Source organism: Phocoena sinus, chromosome 3 (assembly GCF_008692025.1).
Source record: "Phocoena sinus isolate mPhoSin1 chromosome 3, mPhoSin1.pri, whole genome shotgun sequence".
In the NCBI taxonomy this organism is placed as follows: Eukaryota; Metazoa; Chordata; class Mammalia; order Artiodactyla; family Phocoenidae; genus Phocoena; species Phocoena sinus.
Genome location: NC_045765.1, coordinates 158,418,495 through 158,438,250, shown reverse-complemented (window position 1 = coordinate 158,438,250; position 19,756 = coordinate 158,418,495). Strand labels below are relative to the sequence as shown.

Sequence of the window (19,756 nt, the reverse complement as noted above, 5' to 3'; positions counted from 1 at the left end):
TATAATGGTCATTCATATGACATTCTGGAAAAGGGACAACTACAAGGGACAGAAAGAAATCAGTTTTTGCCAGAAGTAAAGGATGGGTTTAAGGGTTGTCTATAAAGTGATAGCAAAAAGAAATTTTAGAGGCAGATGAAGCATTATATCTTGACTTTAGTGGTATTTATACAACGGTATGTATTTTTATAACTCAGAGAAGAATTGCATGAGAGTGAAATGAGTAACAAGCATAAGAGAAGTATTATTGTTCTTTTTAGTTTGGGGAGTGAATGACCATCTTAGTTCACCGTGGCAAGATTCAGGAACATGTGTTGATCTGCATGGTGTGGCAAAATATGTGGGAAGCAAAGCAGGTTGTATTCAGTCATCAGAACAGGAACCCTGCCATCTCATAGATCCATAGATTACGTTTGTTTATGGCTAAGAAGGTCTATTGAAAGGTGTGCCATTTCAGTCAGAATATAGAAGATTGCAATAAAGGTTCAATATTTAGTCATAGTTTCCTGGAACGCCTTTACTTTTACTATGTTTTTTACAAGCTTGGTTTTGGAGAGATACCAGAAGCCAAAGGGAAAGATAGGCCATTAACCGTCCAGCCCTTAAATGGTATGGATTTCTTGTACATGCTAGTCCTACCCTCTCAATAGATGAAGTACAGAAATATGTTTGTTCAAAAGGGAAAGAAAAAACATTGAATTGATATCTCATATGTCAAATATCATAACATCTCTGATCATTAAGCACAGTATTTTTGGTGTAGTGATTGGCTGGATGGTATCTTGTTTTGTTTTCTTCTACTGATTTATTCTAAAATAGAACTAGAATCTGAAGGACAAGTCCAATCACTAGTTGTGGCCAGCAGAGGGCAGCAGAAGGCTCCCACAGGCTGACTTGAGTGCAAAGGTTTCCAAGAGGAAAGCAGTCTTGGGGGAAGGTCAGAGAAGGAAACAAAAATCCCATCAAGCCCAGGGACACTGCCATTAGAGGGGGGAGAAGTCATTTGACATATGCAAGCACAAGCTAATTGTCACAGAGAGGGTGGTTCGATCCCATAAAGGACTTGATGGATTTATTCATTCATTCTACCACCAAGAAACGTGTTTAGCACCTTCCGTTTTGGTTTCCGTTTCTTCATTTACTAAGTGGCTATAGTGTTAATAACAATGTCATAAAATATGTGAAAACTGCTTAGGGCTATTTGTGAAATAGCACTTCAGGTTTTTTTTAAAAAACACATATCTCTTAAGATACAAGATATGAATCTTAAACACAGCATTTTAGGAAAACAACTGCTACCACCATAATAAAACCAACTACCTCTATAAGCCTGTATTTTCGTTGTAAACAGCATTCTAAATTCATATATCTTAAGTGTAAAAGATGTTTTTTTCCTTAGTATTAGGAAATGAAAGGCGATCAGTCACTACTTGAGCATGTAAAATCAGCGCACAAATAATCAGGGCTGTGGACTAAGAATGCCTTCTGGCACGTTTAACCTGAGACCAGGAAGAAGATTTCTCTGAAGCTGAGAGTTTAAGGGCCTGTGGTAGGACAGGTCCTGCCAGGTGATGGAGATTCTCAGACAAAGGAAAACTGCCTGTTGGAAGATTGTGTCACAGACGGAAATGTGGGATATTCAAAAAACAGGAAGCAATCCTTGTGGCTGAGCAGAGAGGGTGATGGGGAGGGATTTATGGAATGTGACCAGGGAAATCAATCCAGAAAGACACATGTGGGGCTTGGAGGGTTTATTAAATATTTTGAAGCTTATTATAATGTCATTTGGAAAGTTTTAGAATGAATTCAATAGAGAGAAATTAAACCAAACAAAATTAGAATAGCACTGTGGGATAGAAGAAAGGGCAAAGACTTGGGACCATCACAGTTTGGTGTGGATCTTGGCTCTACTACCTAAAAACTTGAAGGTCTTGGTCAGATAATTAACTGGATTTCTTCAAGTCTAACATTTAACAAAATAGGTAGCAAAGAGAAATCAGAATTCATGATTAGATGCATATTCGTGGAGTCATAAAAACTATGACCTAGTATCTGATAACAGCTTCATCTCAAGTGCAGACCTTATCCCTATAATTCTTACAGATTCAGATGCCAAAACCTAGGTGCGGGATTGGTTTTGTCAATACCTATCTTAAATGTGTGAATGAAAAAACATAACACAGCTACATCTTAACAAATGCAGTGATGGTATTTTGCTCATCAAGACCTCAGCAACCATGGCTGAAGAAAAATTGTTGTGGAATGAGTTTGATGTTGAACCTCAAATGATTTGGGAAAATATAAATTTGTATGGTACAGAGCAGGAGACTTTTCTATCTCTGAAAGCAGGATTAACTATACAGTAAAACCCTCTATATGGATGTTGATATACCTGTTAATATACTTATTTCAAAATTACGACAATGGACAGATCTACATAACTGTAGATCTGCTCCAAAATGTGTAAACATTTCCAAAGTGACTAAATAAGGATAGAAGAAAAACAGAAAGTAGAGATATCACTAAGTCTCTCTTACCTATAGGTGATAATAACACCAGGTTACCAGGAACATATACTAGAGAGTTGTATTAATTATCCCTCCCTCTCTCCTATATAGAAAATAACTACCACCACCATAATAAATCACACGAGTTCTAGAAATTCACACACACACAAACACACATGCACACACACACACACACATGCTTGAAAATTGGCAAATGCTTTTATCAATACATTTACTTGCATAATGACATTTATTTGCATAATTTCAGACACATTATATATTGATTATTACAAAAAAACAAAAAAGGTTCAAAATAAAAAAACAGGCAAAAAAACAATCAATTGCAAGCCAAAAATATCACGTGTGTTTGAATGTGTGTTCAGGTGGTAAACAGTAATAATGGGGGTTTAGTTGTTATAGTAGAGAAGGTGGGAATAGTAGTAGGAGCAATGGAGTTGACCATTAACAGTGGTTAAATAGGAGATAAGAGGCTGCAGATAGAAGCTAAAGTTATGATTGCATGTGATCAAATTTACCTGTACCACATTGGAAACTGATCTATTACCTCATAGTCCAATACTACCAATTTGTCCAACAGCAAAGTCTCAGAAAAGAGCAACTGCCACTGCTTGTACTCAGAACCATGTCCAAACTGAAGAAGAGAAATGTCTACTTCTCTTCTATTCAACTTATCTTTAGGTTCCTGAAATCTTTTACTGCCTTGTTTGAACATTGGTGTGGACTGAGAGATGCTAGTAAATAGAATAGGGCACCTCATAAGTAGAAATATAGGACCTTCTAAGTTTTCAACTATAGGCTGACTTCAAGGTTATCCAGCAATTCAAGTTTAGCACCCAAAAGGAGAGAAAAGGGCTAACTATATCCTCGTGGGACTTAAATATGAGTGTGTGAGTGTGAATATATTGGATTGACAAAAAGTGCCTTCAGTTTTTAAGTAAAAATAAGACACATTTCTCATTTTCACCAATAACTATTGAACAACATATTCACCCTTTTGTTCCACTACCTTCTGATATTTTTCAGGCAACTTCATAATTCCATCTTCCCAAAACTTTTTATCTTTTTGAGCAAAGAACTGTTCCAGGTGCCTTTTACAGTCTTACAGGGAAATTAATTTTTTTTTCCATTAAGAGAATTTTGTAAAGACCAAAATAATGGAAATCTGAAGGTGCAATGTCTGGTGAATATGGCGGATGAATCAGAACTTCCCAGCCAAGTTGTAACAGTTTTTGCCTGGTAGTCAAAGAAATATGCGGTCTTGCGTTATCCTGATGGAAGATTATACATTTTCTGTTGACTAATTCTGGAAGCTTTTCGTTGAGTGCTGCTTTCAGTTGGTCTAATTGGGAGCAGTACTTATTGGAATTAACCGTTTGATTTTCTGGAAGGAGTTCATAATAGAGGACTCCCTCCCAATCCCACCATATACATAACATCCCCTTCTTTGGATGAAGACTAGCCTTTGGTGTGGTTGGTGGTGGTTCATTTCACTTGCCCCACAATCTCTTCTGTTCCACATTATTGTACAGTATCCACTTTTCATTGCCCATTAAAATTTGTTTTAAAATCAGAACGTTTTCATTATGTTTAAGTAGAGAATCACATGTGGAAATATGGTCAGGAAGGTTTTTTTCCACTTAACTTATGTGGAACCCAAACATCAAAGCGATGGACATAACCAAGCTTGTGCAACTGATTTTCAGCACTTGATTTGGATATTTTGAGTATGTTGGCTACCTCCCACGTGGTATGACGTTGATTGGTCTCAATTAATATCTCAATTTGATCGCTATCAACATCAAGTGGTCTACCCAACCACGGAGCATTGTCCAGTGAGAAATCTCCACACAAAACTTCGCAAAACACTTTTGACATATTTGATCAGTCATAGCACCTTCTCCATATACTGCACAAATCATTTTTTGTGTTTCAGTTGCGATTTTACCTTTCTTGAAATAATAAAGCATAATATGCCGAAAATGTTGCTTTTTTTCTTCCATCTTCAGTATTAAAATGGATACACAAAATTTCACCAATTTTGATGTCATTTTAAAAATGTACACTGATATGGCATCCGTCAAATATAATGTAACAAAATTGTTTCAAATGCAGTTAAAGACAACAAAGTGCTACTAGAGCCATCTTACAGAAAAAAACAAATGAACCTTTTGGCCAACCCAATACTTAAAACTGCAGATAAGACTTTTAACTTTTGATCATGGAACAATAGAAATAATTAATCATACATGTGCCCACAAATTAAATCACAGTTAAGTAAAAGTATTAGTGATCAATGAAAACCAGATGAAAAATAAAACCAAAAGTAAACCTATTTTGCTGCACATTTGTTATGGGCTTTTTAAAAACTTCTTGGACCCAGAAGTACATCAAAATTTAATTGTAAAACAGATAATTTAGCTGTTAGCAACAACAAAAATTTCACAATACCTAAAATGTTCAAATCTGTGTTCAGAGGACAAAAAGATACTTTCCTGATTAAATGAGACATTAAAAAGAAATGATCTATGAAATTAAAACAAGAACAGATATGATGACAGTAAACAATATTTCAAATAAACCAGGGATGAATAAAAATGAAAGTTGAAATTTATTCATTAGAAAAAAAACTTAAAAATAAATTAGAAATTATTTGAAAAAACCTAAAATCTGGTTCTTTTAAAACAAGGATGATTAGCTGTTTATAAAGATGAATGACAATAATTAATATGTTCTAAGGAAATGGAGAAATATATTGAAATATATTGAAGTGGTAAAGTAATTTGAACAGTGTTTACTCTGAGGGAAAATATTTAATATTTTAGTTTATCTATGCATTGTGGAAGTTGGAAATAGGATTGCTCAGTCTTAGGCACTGAGTTTTACACAGAAAAACAATAAATATGCCTTCTTTTCTGCAATCTCTCATACTGCTAATTTCATGCAGCTTAATTTTTTAAAGTATACATAATAATTTAAAAGTTTTGTAAAAATTAATATTTTATTATGAATTGAAAAAGGAGGTAACTTAAAAATATTTGTGATTATAAAAATTAATCTGGTTTTATTGCTACTGATGATTATGTTTTTGAATAAAACAAAGATAATTAATTTCAAAAACTTTCTGTGTGCCCTGATAGAATCTAAACTTGAATGTTTAGATATTATACTCTTGTTCTTTATCATCTGAATTACACCTAGGTAATTATATACCATTTTATAATAATTTATTGCATTGCATGAATATAAGTATTAATTTATTTCAGGATGGTGAATTTAAAAATTCTGTTATTATTTCTATTATAGATTGTCTTCAACCATATATTTGTTAATTGATATAAATATCAATTTTCATAAATATATCATAGAGTCAAGTACTTTCTTAGAGATATAGTGCTTTCGATAAAGTTAAAAAATTTCTCAGCACAGCTAAAACACCCTTGAATGGTATGTTTTTTTGTACTTATAATTGAATTTGCCCTTTCTTGCACTATGTTGCCTTTTTAAATTTTTCACCATTTCAAATGTGTCTTGTTATTTCCTATATGTAGCCATATGCACACATACATTTAGCCTGAAATCGTCATTTGGTACATTCTTTGTTGAGCCCAATCTAATCATTCTTTGCAGGAGGGATCCCAAACACATAGGCTTTACTTGGCCTGTCTGATGTATTTTGTTGACTTACCCTTTGGTTTCAAATAGTTTTAATTAGCTATCATCTTATATCTTTTATGATTCATCATATACACATTTATATATCAAATTTGTCTTGAAAAACTCAATTATCTGGTAAAATAGGGCCCTAATACCCTTATTACACCTGTACCTGAGGCTGAGAAGGGCTCCATTATGCTTTAGCCCTTAATTCCCAGCACTCTGCCTTAAGTATCACTGGTCATACATCCATGTTCATTCATAGTCTGGCCTCTGAAAGAATCTCTGAGTTTGTGACAAGACAGATTTAGGTGTTAAATGTCACTTCCTCCGTGAAGTTTTGCATGATCCTCTTGGCTGGAGACTAGGAGAGTTTTCTGATGGGATTGCATGCCACTAATTGTGTGATGAGTCACAATGAAAACTGGAATATTTCATTGGCATTAGGATATTGGAGAGAGCATATGAAAGAGTATTTGAAACTTTCATGTTGATGTTGTCATTTACGTTTTAAAGCATATGTCTAAGTGAGGCATTCCATATTACTTCTTTGCATGAGGAAGTCAAGGAAGAGTGCAGACAGCAAGGGTGAGACAGAACCTGGGGCACATGCCCAAGGGTCTGTAGGTGGTATGCTTTTGAAGTCCCAGGCTAAGACCAATTGGTCAATTCAAGCCAAAATAGAGGAGTTTTGGTAAGCCCCATGGGGGTCGTATCTAAGGCATGCATCAGGAGAAGGCATTGGGAGATAGTGGATATGGGTGGTGGCTGGGGAAGTCACATCAGGAACTTAGATTTGCTTGTGACTCTCCTGGCTGCTTTCCAGGGCATGTGCTCGTAAGAGGAGCTAGTGTCAGTTTAAGGTCACTGCAGGCCACTTGGCCAAAAATATAGATGCCGTGGATGGGATACACAAAAAATGGAGATACAGAGATTGTTGGAAAAAATAGATTTTTGTCTATATTTCCTGGTTCTTACTTGTGGTGCCAGTGAATAATATCATAGTAATAATATTACCTTAACTCTTAAGTGAACCTAACTAAATTTCTGGAACATTAGAAATGCAGTCAGCCCTCCTTATCATTGAGTTTCTCATCCATGGATTCCATCAACTGCAGGATACAAGGACCAACTACATAGGCCATTTTACATAAGGGACTTCAGCATCTGAGGATTTTGGTATCTGAATGGGCTCCTGGAACCAATCACCCCATTACCAAGGAACGGATGTAGATAAAATTAATAAGATAAGAAGTACAACAAATCATAAGAGAATACTATGAAAACTTCTATGCCAACCTAGAAGAAATGGACAAATTTCTAGAAACATACAACCTGCCAAGACTAAATCAAGAAAAAATAAGCAATTTGAACAGACCAATCACTAGTAGTAAAATTGAACTTGTAATAATAAAAAAAAAACTCCCATCAAACAAAAGTCCAGGACTAGATGACTTCAGAGGAGAATTCTACCAAACATATAAAAAAATACTTACACCTGTTCTTTTCAAATTATTCCAAAAAGTTGAAGAGCATGAAGCACTCCCAAATTCATTCTGAGGACATAACCTTAATATCAAAAGCAGAAAAATAAAGCACTAAGAAAAAGAAAATTAAAAGACAATGTTTGATGAATATAGATGCAAAATCATCAACAAAATATTTGCAAACAGAATCCAACAATATATAAAAAGAATCAACTTATGTGAAAACAGGAAAGTTACCACAAGGACTTAGATGAAAAAGATGGCTTCTGAGTCAGCATACTATCAGATAAAACACTGAAATCTTTATTAAGTTTCAATAATAATACTTGTATAGGACAATTGTGAGGAAGTAACCACAAAATACATATGGAAAACCTTTGAAAAAATGTAAAGTTTTGAACTAACAGTAGAAGCTATGACCATACTCCTTATTCCATTCAGAAACTACTCATCTATCCCAATGTTTGCAAATGTGGAGCAGGATCAGATATTCTCACTGATATTTTCAATTCCATTGACTATTTCTGGTGCTAATATGTGTGTGTGTGTGTGTGTGTGTGTGTGTGTGTGTGTATGCTTTTTTTGTTGTAGTATCTGAATTTCCAAACTATTGTGTTCATCAGGCTCAGGTTCAAATTTAGAAGATGTATGAAAATATTTTTTAAAAATAGGAACTAAACTTAGGTTAACACAGAAAGCATTTATTGTTGCCAGTGGTAATTAACTTTAGGAATTGGAGAATTCTGAGAAAATGCAAAATAAAAATAAAATAAAGAGAAAAAGAGAATATATTTGTTGGCTAGTGGCAGTAATCATGAAATATGATGAATACCAAAATCTACTTGAAAGGATATAATGTGGGAAACATAAAGAGGAGGAGCCTTGTGGAAATAGAAGTAGATGCATAATTCTATGTTTCTAAGATAAAGGGAGAAGCAAGGTAAGGTGATCCTTTTATTAAGGATGGGAAGAAAATTGTAAGGTCTCTAAGAAATAATTTATCAGTTTACAACTCTACATAAGATTTGTCTGATCTTTTGATCTTAGGTGAATAATAAAGTAAATGTTGGGTGAAGAAATAAAATCATGACATTTAAATTCACTATCGTCTTAAAAATAAAGCATTTTAAAGTTTTGTAGAGAAAACAAGCAATTCCTTATTCTACAAATGATAACTTGATAAGTAAGCAGTGTTTTTGAAATGAATTATTTATTTTTGGCTGCTTTGGGTCTTCATTGCTGCACGCGGGCTTTCTCTAGTTGTGGCGAGCAGTGGCTACTCTTCGTTGTGGGGCACGGGCTTCTCATTGTGGTGGCTTCTCTTGTTGCGGGGCATGCGCTCTAGGCACACAGGCTTCAGTAGTTGTGGCTCATGGACTCAGTAGTTGTGGCTCGCAGGCTCTAGAGCACAGGCTCAGTAGTTGTGGCATATGGGCTTAGTTGCTCCGTGACATGTGGGATCTTCCTGGTTGAGGGCTCAAACCCGTGTCCCCTGAATTGGCAGGCAGATTCTTAACCACTGTGCCACCAGGGAAGTCTCCTCATTGTTTTTAATAAAAGAAAATGGTTGAGAATTTTAATATATAATAATTAATCCAGACCATAAATGAATGATACAATACACTCAAATTTTTAATATTAAGATCAATAAGCAAAACCTCATTTTATAACCTTGGCTAACAATCTCAACAGAAGTAAGACATGAATAAAATATAATTATTTTATGAAATTTTGTTTTAATTCTTGTTTTTGGTAGTTATTTGTTCTTCAGGACAAATAAATAGTTTTATTTCCAAAGAATAAGTATAAAAGGACTTGTGGCTTTTTTCACATTTTATTTGGCTTGAAGTGAACTGACAAAACTAGATTATCAGGCATAGTCAACTGTATAGCTTTTCAATAGAGTATAGAGTACAGAGTTCAATAGGAACAGACACGTTAATGATTTTTTGTTAAACAAATGTCACTCTCCTTGCTGTGACATTGTGCTCATTCTTTAAGGAATACCTGTAGCAAGAGAGAGGGGCAATTATTCCTCTATTAATTTGAATTAGTTTCATGCTTAAAGAGATGTGTAAAATCCTGTGTTAGTATGTCGCTTTTTCTAGGGTATGTAATAAAATTAATTTCTCTTTTGGAAATGCAAGTAATATTTAGACTACACAAAAGTACTTTTTCTGTTTCTTATAAATGTAAAAGAATTAAACTATATTTATACATATATGCAAATTATTCAGTGTATTACTTGAAGTAATTAAAAATGTCCCTGCCCTCAAGAGAGTGTGTGAAAGTTAATTATTAGAGGATTGAGAGGGTACATTTTAAATGAAAATTGTTCTTATATATTCACATATATGATGTATAGTTTATATTTACATGATATACTCAATTACTGTGTCTATGTGTTGATAACAAATGAAAAGTGTGCACATAGGTAGTATAAACAGGTTTGACTGAAATGGATATTTGAATAAAATGCCTGTGGCTCATGAAAACCATGCTTCAACACACTCCTCTTGGCACTTAAAAGAGTTAGATAATGATTAAATTTCCCACATAAACTTCAAACAATGCTATACTATATGGTTTTCAAAATTTAGTTTCAGATGACATCTGACGAGTGGTACTTGTCAATCTTTCCTGGCTACAAGTAAAATACCAAGGGGGGGTGTGCATGAACATATAACAAAAGCTAACCACCTGAAAACTAAGTGCAATAGTTGGTATCTTACAATTTCAGAGGGAATTCCCCATAACAATAAATCATGTAAAAGTAAAAAAGTGCATTGATGAAGCAGAAGTGATACACAGCTCAAATGAGTGGACAGCCAATAGGTGAAGAGTGATAAAGCTACTTTGAATTTTGGAAAACATAGTCTCCACAAATAACAGGAGGTGAGCCGGAGAAAGGAATAGCCGTAGCATCAGTGCCTGGTGGAATTTAGACTTTTTCATCATTGACGGCTCTTCTGATTGTCAGAGAACTATGTCATGGGAGGAAGAGGAGAATGAAGGGAATTCAGTCTAGTAGAGCATTACGAGTTGTGCAGCCGTGTGTCTAAGAAGAGAAGCAATCAATGCCCTGTGCTCAGAGAATAGCTCCAGGAACAAGCTGTGTACCGGCCTCAGGAGGTTGGTGCCTGCCATGAACAGCCTGTTGGTGAACGAGCTCTGCTGCCTCTTCTGCTGCCCGTCCTGCCCTGGCCTCATCACCGCCAAGCTCGCCTTCCTGCCTCCAGGGCCCACCTACTCGCTGGTGCCGGAGCCTGAGCCCAGGCTCGGTGGGCCAGGGCCACCCCTTTGGGAACCTTGGCTGGCAGCCCCCGGGGCACTGGAAGCTCCACCTGCTGGAGCACGCCAACTTCTGTACAGCCAGCACAAGCTGGACACCATCGAGGTCTTGGCCACCAAGAGCAGCTGGGGCAACCACGTCTCCTGCATGTACATGTGCTGCATGCCCAGCGCCAGGTATACGGCTCTCTTCTCGCAGGGCGACACAGTAGACCTGGGCCAGATGAGCAGTTTCTGCATTGGCCTGGGCATGCGCATCAACTGCAACATCTCCTCCAACTACTTCGGCTACAGGGTGAGCTTGGGCAAACCCTTGGAGAAGAACCTCTACGCTGACAGTGGCCTGGCAGGCCCTGCGCATCAGGTACGGCATCAGCCCAGACAGTGCCGTCCTCTACGGGCACAACATCATCAGCACGGTGGCCACCGTGGACCTGGCCTTGCGCTACCACTGCGCCATGGTGGTGCTTCACTTCCCGCTTACCTCGGGCATGTGCATTGTCTTCCACGACACCAAGAAGACCTACTGCTGTGACACGTTCCCCAGCACCTAGAAGGTGTCCCAAGACGCTCTGTGTCTTTATTCCTGTCCTGCCCCTAGGTTCTTCACAACCTTTTTGTTTTTAGATTCCATATATATGTTAGCATAAGGTATTTGTTTTTCTCTTTCTGACTTACTTCACTCTGTATGACAGACTCTAGGTCCATCCACTTCACTACAAATAACTCAGTTTCGTTTCTTTTTATGGCTGAGTAATATTCCATTGTATACATGTGCCACACCTTCTTTATCCATTCATCTGTCGATGGACACTTGGGTTGGCTCCATGTCCTGGCTACTGTAAATAGAGCTACAATGAACACTGTGGTACATGACTCTTCTTGAATTATGGTGTTCTCAGGGTATATGCCCAGTAGTGGGATTGCTGGGTCATAGGGTAGTTCTATTTTTAGTTTTTCAAGGAACCTCCATACTGTTCTCCATAGTGGCTGTATTAATTTACATTCCCACCAACAGTGTAAGAGGGTTTCATTTTCTCCACACCCTCTCCAGCATTTATTGTTTCTAGATTTTTTGGTGATGGCCATTCTGACTGATGTGAGGTGATACCTCATTGTGGTTTTGACTTGCATTTCTCTAATGATTAGTGATGTTGAGCATCCTTCATGTGTTTGTTGCCCATCCATATATCGTCTTTGGGGAAATGTCTATTTAGGTCTTCTGCCCATTTTTGGATTGGATTGTTTGTTTTTGGATATTGAGCTGCATGAGCTAAACAACTATCCTTTGAGAAGCCCACATAGGAAGAAGTGTCCTCAGGAGAGAAGCACGTTTCTATTAGAGAAAGAACATAAAAGGGATGCCCAGAGAAAATACTATGGAGACCATTCTGAAAGGACGTATAGTGGAAACAGTTCAGGAATTTGAGACTCAATTTTTTTTTTCTATTTTCCCTTCTAGCATTCATTTTGAAATAAAAACATCACACATGGAAAGCTGATATACACAGGAAGGAACACATGTTTAAATTACTCATCTTCCATGTTCAATGAAAAGTACTTATTAATTAGGGTTGGGACATGCTGACACTCATGGTGGTTGATATGATTAGAAAGGAAAAAATCAGAGAGATGTAAAACTTCTCTAATGAAAAGGTTTATCGGAATTGGGAGTTAAAATCAGATAGCCATCTCAATATAAAGGAATAATCTTTATAGCAGGGTTTATCCATATACATTTTGATAGGAGTATAAAGCTCCCAATACATCAGAAATTTAGTGTTTGAAGTTGATTAATTAGCAATTTAAAGTAAATTAAAACCCTGTAATTGAAAACTATACATTTTTAACTTAAAAGACAAAGTAATGTTCATCATGAAGCAGTCTGACGAGTTCAAGTCCAGAGGACTGTAGGGATTCATTTCATGTAATGGATATTTTATAGACAGTTTTATTTTCTTTCAATGGCTTTATGGGAGATATTTCATTTTTCATTTCCCTTCATGTCAGTTAGAAAGTCATTAAATGAATATGTAATGATTCCTGATTAATATTTTAAGGCTCTAAATATTTTAACAATTCTGACAAAGCTATAAAACAACTTCTAATTATGTTAACATATAAAGGAAGGGGGAAAGGTGATAGAACAAGGAAAACAATATTCAATAAATTTCAGGCCTATACTTTTAAATTACAATCATAAATTACTTAAATAATATCACATTATATGCTGAAAAATAACAATCAGCAGTACAGTATTACCAAAGAATGACTGTGAGATAAATGTTAGCCTATGTTTCTATTAACATTATAGAAACATCTGATGGTCTTGATATAGTAACAAATCCTGATGTTACTTCGGCTCACATACTGTTCGATACACAGAAATAATTTTCTGTATATTTATCGTTAAATGAAATATCTGTGAAATGTGTAATAAACAGTAACTGAAATAACTATTTTGATTTGAACACATCTTGATTAATTAGCATTTACTAATAATTATTAGTCTTATGTATCATAAAATATCATTTAAGCTTTGCATATTTGAGCTGTTAGGTAAAGTGTAGTGACATACAAAATATTAACGTAACCATGAAACAGTGTAGCCTAGTGGTTAAGATCACGTACATTGTGCAATCTGTCAATGTTCAAATGCTATTTCTATGAATTTCAACCTTAAAACAGGGGCAAGTTAAAACTTCTTCTGCCATAGTTTCCTATCTATAATATGGTAATAAGAGTACTTACCTGATACAACTGTTGGGAGGATGAAATTATTAATACAAAAACATAAATAAATTCTCAGCTCACATAAACGTTCACTACTTTTGTTGCAGAGGGCCTGTTACCTCTGGGCTTTGGGCTCGATGAGATGGACAGAGCAGCAGAGGTGGGTGGAGGTAGGTGAGGCAATAATTAGCAATATCTGAGTTCTTCCAGTGCCTGAAGTACACTGGAGGGTGAGACAAGATCAATTTAATCTTGATCCTCTATTTCTAAACCCATTTGTACCCAGAACTGTGGTCACAAAGTCTGACTACAGGTTCTGGATAGCAGCTAGTAATTTTAGCACAAGATTCATGTTGTGCCTTCTATAAGAAAATGAAACCGTTAAAACATGCTAATTATGCATTAACAAAATGCTCTCATTTTTGCTAGAGAATGTTAAAAAGATTATTCAGCAAACTTTTATTAATTAAAAGAAATATTATTAATAGTAGGATTCTTAATTTATTTTACAGAATTTATATGTCAACTACATTATAAATAAAGCATGAATATATGTTTATTTTAGTTTAGCATGATAATTTAAGCTCCATTATGTAAATGTTTTTCTCAGAGGAACAAATATACTAAAATGCGAATTATGGACAGTTAAAACAGATGATACATGCTTTTTATTCTTTATTAGTTTGATATATTTCCAGTAAATTACTGTATTGAAATAAATTTCAAATTATTATTAGTAATTTATGCATAAATATGAAGATTATATTCTGAAAATAAATTTATTATTTTATAGTTAGTTCTTATATTTATTCTTGCTTTATCGCTTTATAAAGGTAAACAAAAAAACAACAAAAAAGGGAGTAAAATATTCTTTCTAAGTGTTAACAGCAAATAAAAACAGATTTTTCATTTAGAGATGCAATTTTCAGAACTTCAACACTACTAAATCAGTGGCATCCAGTGTGCAATATAATGCAAACCACATATTTAATTTAGAATCTTCTAATATCCACTCTAAAAAAATATAAAATGAAACCAATTACATTAATTTTGTAAGTAGTGGAAATGTAATGAAAACAAAAAGTATGAGTGCTAGTCTAGTGCCCTTACTAGTATATAATCAAACTACTATTACAGTAATAATCCACTTTCCATTTTCCTTGACTGCTTCCAGTATAGTCATTTTGTCTCCTTAATGTGGCTTTAACCAGCCTTGCAACAGTTATCCTAACACCTACCACAGTGCTTAAACCTGGTAGTCACTCAAATCCAGTTGTTCTCTGCACTTCCATAAGATACTGTGTATTTGGAAAAAACGAACATGCATAATAAATACATGGATGATTTAAACTTGATTGTATGTTTATCTAATTTTAAAGAGCAAATAGTTATTGGGTTATGAACAGTTATTACTAAGTTATTGTGCTTGGTAATCTGATAAATATACAAATGAATAAAACATAGTTTTAGCCCTCAAGGATAGTTTTAGCCCTTGTTATATAATAGGGAACAAAAAAAAATAGCACTTAGGCTAATAATATTTCCTAAAAATACAAGATTAGAGAGAACTAGCTTAATGTGGGTCATGTGAAAGTAGTGTTGTCAGATTTAACAAATAACAACACAGCATAAATGCCTAGTTAAACTTGAAATTTCAGGTAAACAACAAATATTTTAAGTACCAGAATATTCCATGGGCTTTAACATGGATAAGAACTTATTTTTATAACTTCACACTTTATTCAAAATATTAAAAAATGATTTATAAGTAATTTTTATAGTTCTTGAAAAGGGTAGATGAGTATAATTTATTTCAAATCACTTCTCATTGACTAGTCTCTTGCTCAAGCTAATTTTGGATTTTGTGTGTATGTGTGTGTGTGTGTTCTTTTAATTACAATTCAGATTTCTATAATAACAAAGATTTGACACTCATCAAAATTACATAGATTATTTTACAAATGATATGTGAATTCCCAGAAATAATTTGTTGTGAAATTGTTAAGATGTTGAATATTTGTTACATTTTAATGAATTTAATATATATTTCAAAATTAACCTTGAATAAATTTAGTAAAATTAATAAATAACTTTCAAATTTAACCTTGAATTCTATATTAAAAAATCTAATTTCTTCTGAAAATACAGCAAATTTTGTACTGTCAGATAGCTTTGAAATAAAAATAAATAAATAGTTAAGGAGAATAATGTAACAAATCTACTGCAAGCGTATCAACGTACTTTTATTTTTAAATAGAGGTTCCCAGAAAAATAAATTGTCTGAAAAAACATTTAACTTATGGAAAGCAGTTATATCACCTTTGGTGATAGCTGTAAACCAAAATTTAGGAAATCGAAAAATTTTTATAAAAAGTCTCGGGGGGACTTCCCTGGTGGTCCAGTGGTGGTTAAGACTCCATGCTCCCAACGCAGGAGGCTCGGGTTTGATCCCTGATCAGGGAACTAGATGCTACACGCCACAATTAAAAGCCTGCATGCTGCAACTAAGACCTGGTGCAGCCTAAATAAATCTAAAAAAAAGAAAAAGAAAATCTCGGTTCCTTTCTTGAATGTGCATTTCTTAGGTTGTTTCTCCTGAGTATATTATCCATACGGCAGGTAGTTGACACTGCTCTAATGAGTTCGAAGGTAGTGTAATTCTTTCTTTAAAAGATGATTGTGAGAAGTATCATTTTAGAAAGTTAAACAGAGAAAGGTAGCTGCATACACCTATTCTGTCATGAACTATTAAAGTGAGCCAATCACCATAGAATTTGATCAATTTTAATTTAAGTATCTGGTATCCATGTGATGTGCATTGTTCCTTCTAAAATGTAAAACTGATATCACTCAATGCATCAATTAATCTCAAGATGAAATTAAAACACGTTGTCATATTATTCATCAAATATCAACACACCCTGACCTCTTCTTGATAGCTATCACTTAACACCATATTCATAAACAATGAACTCTCTACAGTGCCTTGAATGTACCTATAAAGATGCTTCTAATTATACCTGGAATTTCCTTTCACCTTTTCTACCTATTTGTACCTAACTCTTATTAAATCTTCAGACCATTCCCTAGAGGTTGCCTTCATGCATCCATCTGCCCAGCCACTCATTCAGCAAATATTAAGAGCAGTCTATGTGAAAAGGTCTAGGGGCTGAATTGGTTGATAAAATAAGGTAAAACCCTTGATTTCACAAACCTTCCTTGCTAGTGAAGACAGATGACAAACAAAGATTAAATATGTTGTGTTACCGATGAAGGAAAAAAAAAAAGATGAAGAATTAGGAATAAAACAGGGGGCATTTCAGATAACATAGTCAGTGGTGGTCTCTCTCATGAGATGAGTTTGTGCAGCAAACTGAATAATGTCTGAACAGACAACTGGGTTTTTAGGTGAGAGCATCAAAGCAGAAAGAGCAGCCAGTACTAAGACCCTGAAAAGGATCAGCACAGGTAAGGACTAGGGAGAAAGAGCAGGAGAGGAGATGGGAGATCACATCAAATGGCCATGGTTAAACCTTCCCCAGCATCACCCCAGCCTTACCCAACTGCTGGTGCCTTCACAGAACCCTGCAGCATTCCAACCTCAGATGTTACACACCAAGTAGAGAATGACTTTTCTTTTGGCCCCAGGAGATGGTGTTCTGCAGATCCTGCACTTGCCTTCTACTATACTCTCAGCTCTGAACTACCATTTTGTATTTCAGCCCTTGCCACACTGGCCACACCCTTCATTTTTTGAACACTTATTAGTAACCACAGTTTTCTGCAAGACACCATTGTGTGTCATGTGGAGAAGCAAGAGTGTTGCAGATTTATTTTCCTTAAGGATATTTAGAATTAGTATTTTCTTCAATTAAATATTAGGTAAAGAAAGTTTTGCTTAGCTTCGTGTAGGTGATGCACAAAAACTGCCATGGGAGTTGAAAAAAGGGAGATTATTTCCTTCAACTGACTTTCAAGGTGGTTTCAGGGAGAAGTGGCAGCTCAGGAGTGGACCCAGGGAGTCTTGGGGGGATAGAAATGGCCTTTCTAAACTCTGAGGATTGTGTGTACTGTTATTACAGAGGAATGACCAAGTATCCTGAGTAGGCTGTGAAATTCTGAAGTCTGTACTGTAACTTATACTCTGTTCCCCCAACTGTGAACTGACAATATCTCACCCAAAATATTCATTTGTATTGCTTCCGCTCTTGTCCAGCTCTCAGCACTACAATGAATTCAATTGGTAGCAGTCAAAATGATATGTAAAATATAGCTCATTACATGACCTGTTCCCTGTGATTAAGATCTTCTCCTGATTCCCCTTTACCCTCTGATAAAGTCTACAACTCTTGGACTAGTTTTCAAACCTTCCATGACCCAGCCCAGGTCTATCAACTGGTCTCTAGTTTACATTAATTTTTTTTTTTCACCTGTCATGCTTCAACCAAACTGGCTTTTTTTGTTTCCATTAACTGACCAAGCTTTGGGGAAACTTATGGCCCATCTACTAATCATTTCTTTTTCTTTTCCCAAGAATGTTATTTCCCTTAAAATTTTCAAGCCAAATACTTTTTGTCCTTCATATTTCCACTTGATGGTGTTCTTCTTTACAACAATAAAAATCAATCACTTAGTCACTTCTATCCTACACCCTCTTTTAATCCTCTACATAAAGATTTTAACAGTTTGATGTGTTTTCTTGTTGTTTTTATTCACATCTTGTAATAAAAGCTGTATTAGAGCAAGAAATGTTGGTATTGATCATCACTCTTTTCTCTTTGGTTGGAACAACGTCTATTGTATAGTAAGCATTCAGTGTATATGTAGGATAAATGAATTAGTGTTAAACACGTGAATGAGTCGCATGACACATGGTAGTTAAAAGGCGAGACACAGATGAGCATTGGTATAAAGTTGAAAAAGTATAAAATCCTCACATGGAATGAGTAAAATTGAACATAAATGACTGGAATATGGGGAAATAAGGAAGGGTAAGTTAGTGTGGGTTTATAGAAGATTGTGACTAACAGATTCATTTTAGGTTATGATGAATGTGAAAACATGTTTCTTTTGGTCCTTATCTCTCCTAGTGCTGATTAGAAGCGGTTTGTTCAACCCTGTGAGCTGGGAAGTGAAAGAAGATACTTGTGAAGTAAGGGCTTTGGCTGATATTCCAGAGCAGTGATTCTGACATTATTCTTTGACTGATGAGGATAGATACTTCGAATGTGGCAATATCTTCACATACCTCTATTGAAAATTTAAGAGGCCAAATCAACAGGGGACTTAGGAAAATGAGGAAAACTATTCTTCCTTATGGTAAGTTAATGTCCACAAATTCCTTGTTATACTATGTTTTAAAATCCAGTGCACACTTCTAATTATAGAGTAATATTTTCCAGCTGCGCAATGTTCACCTACTAGTATCTATTATATTTGAAGTTTGGTTCTTCTGAGGGCAGGTGAAAAAGTGGTAAAGTTATTAAGCCTGGTTCGGTAAGCCACAAGCTGTTCTAAATCTGAAGCCTGTCTTTTTATTTTCCTTTAATTTCGACATCGGTTTTATACAAAAGGGATTTATATGCATGTTCGAATAATTTGTTAGATTTGAAATGTCCATGAACTTCCACAAGTGACCTAAGTTTGAACTTTTACTTGTGGTTAAGCCTTGCTAGAAGAAAGGCAGATCTCCTTCTAACCGAGAGATAATAAAAAGAATAGAGATAAAAGAAAGACCTGCGAATAATTCATTCACGAATATGTGGAATGAGGTTTGGAGAAGGAAAGATAACTTTCTGATAGAGGCTGGCTCTGGGAAATCTGGGATTTGTTAAAGTCACAGTGTCTGAAGGACATGGTAGGCTCATACATGGTTTGGCTAATAATTAACTGAGTGATAAGCAAAGATGCTTGCACCTTCAATATGAGGGAGTCAGCAGTTTAGAATCTGAAATATGATTCTATGTAGGATTTTGTCCTTGATATGGAGACATTCCAGTTAGCATAACTGTGGAAGATATACTAATAGGACTCAGCATAAGAAATAGTTAGTTTGCCTGGATA

At 35.3% G+C, this 19,756-nt stretch overlaps 1 pseudogene; it reads left to right on the top strand.

Annotated features, from left to right (window-relative positions):
• The first annotated feature begins 10,814 nt into the window (after positions 1-10,814).
• Positions 10,815-18,878, top strand: LOC116751134 (annotated as a pseudogene).
• The last annotated feature ends 878 nt before the right edge of the window (positions 18,879-19,756 follow it).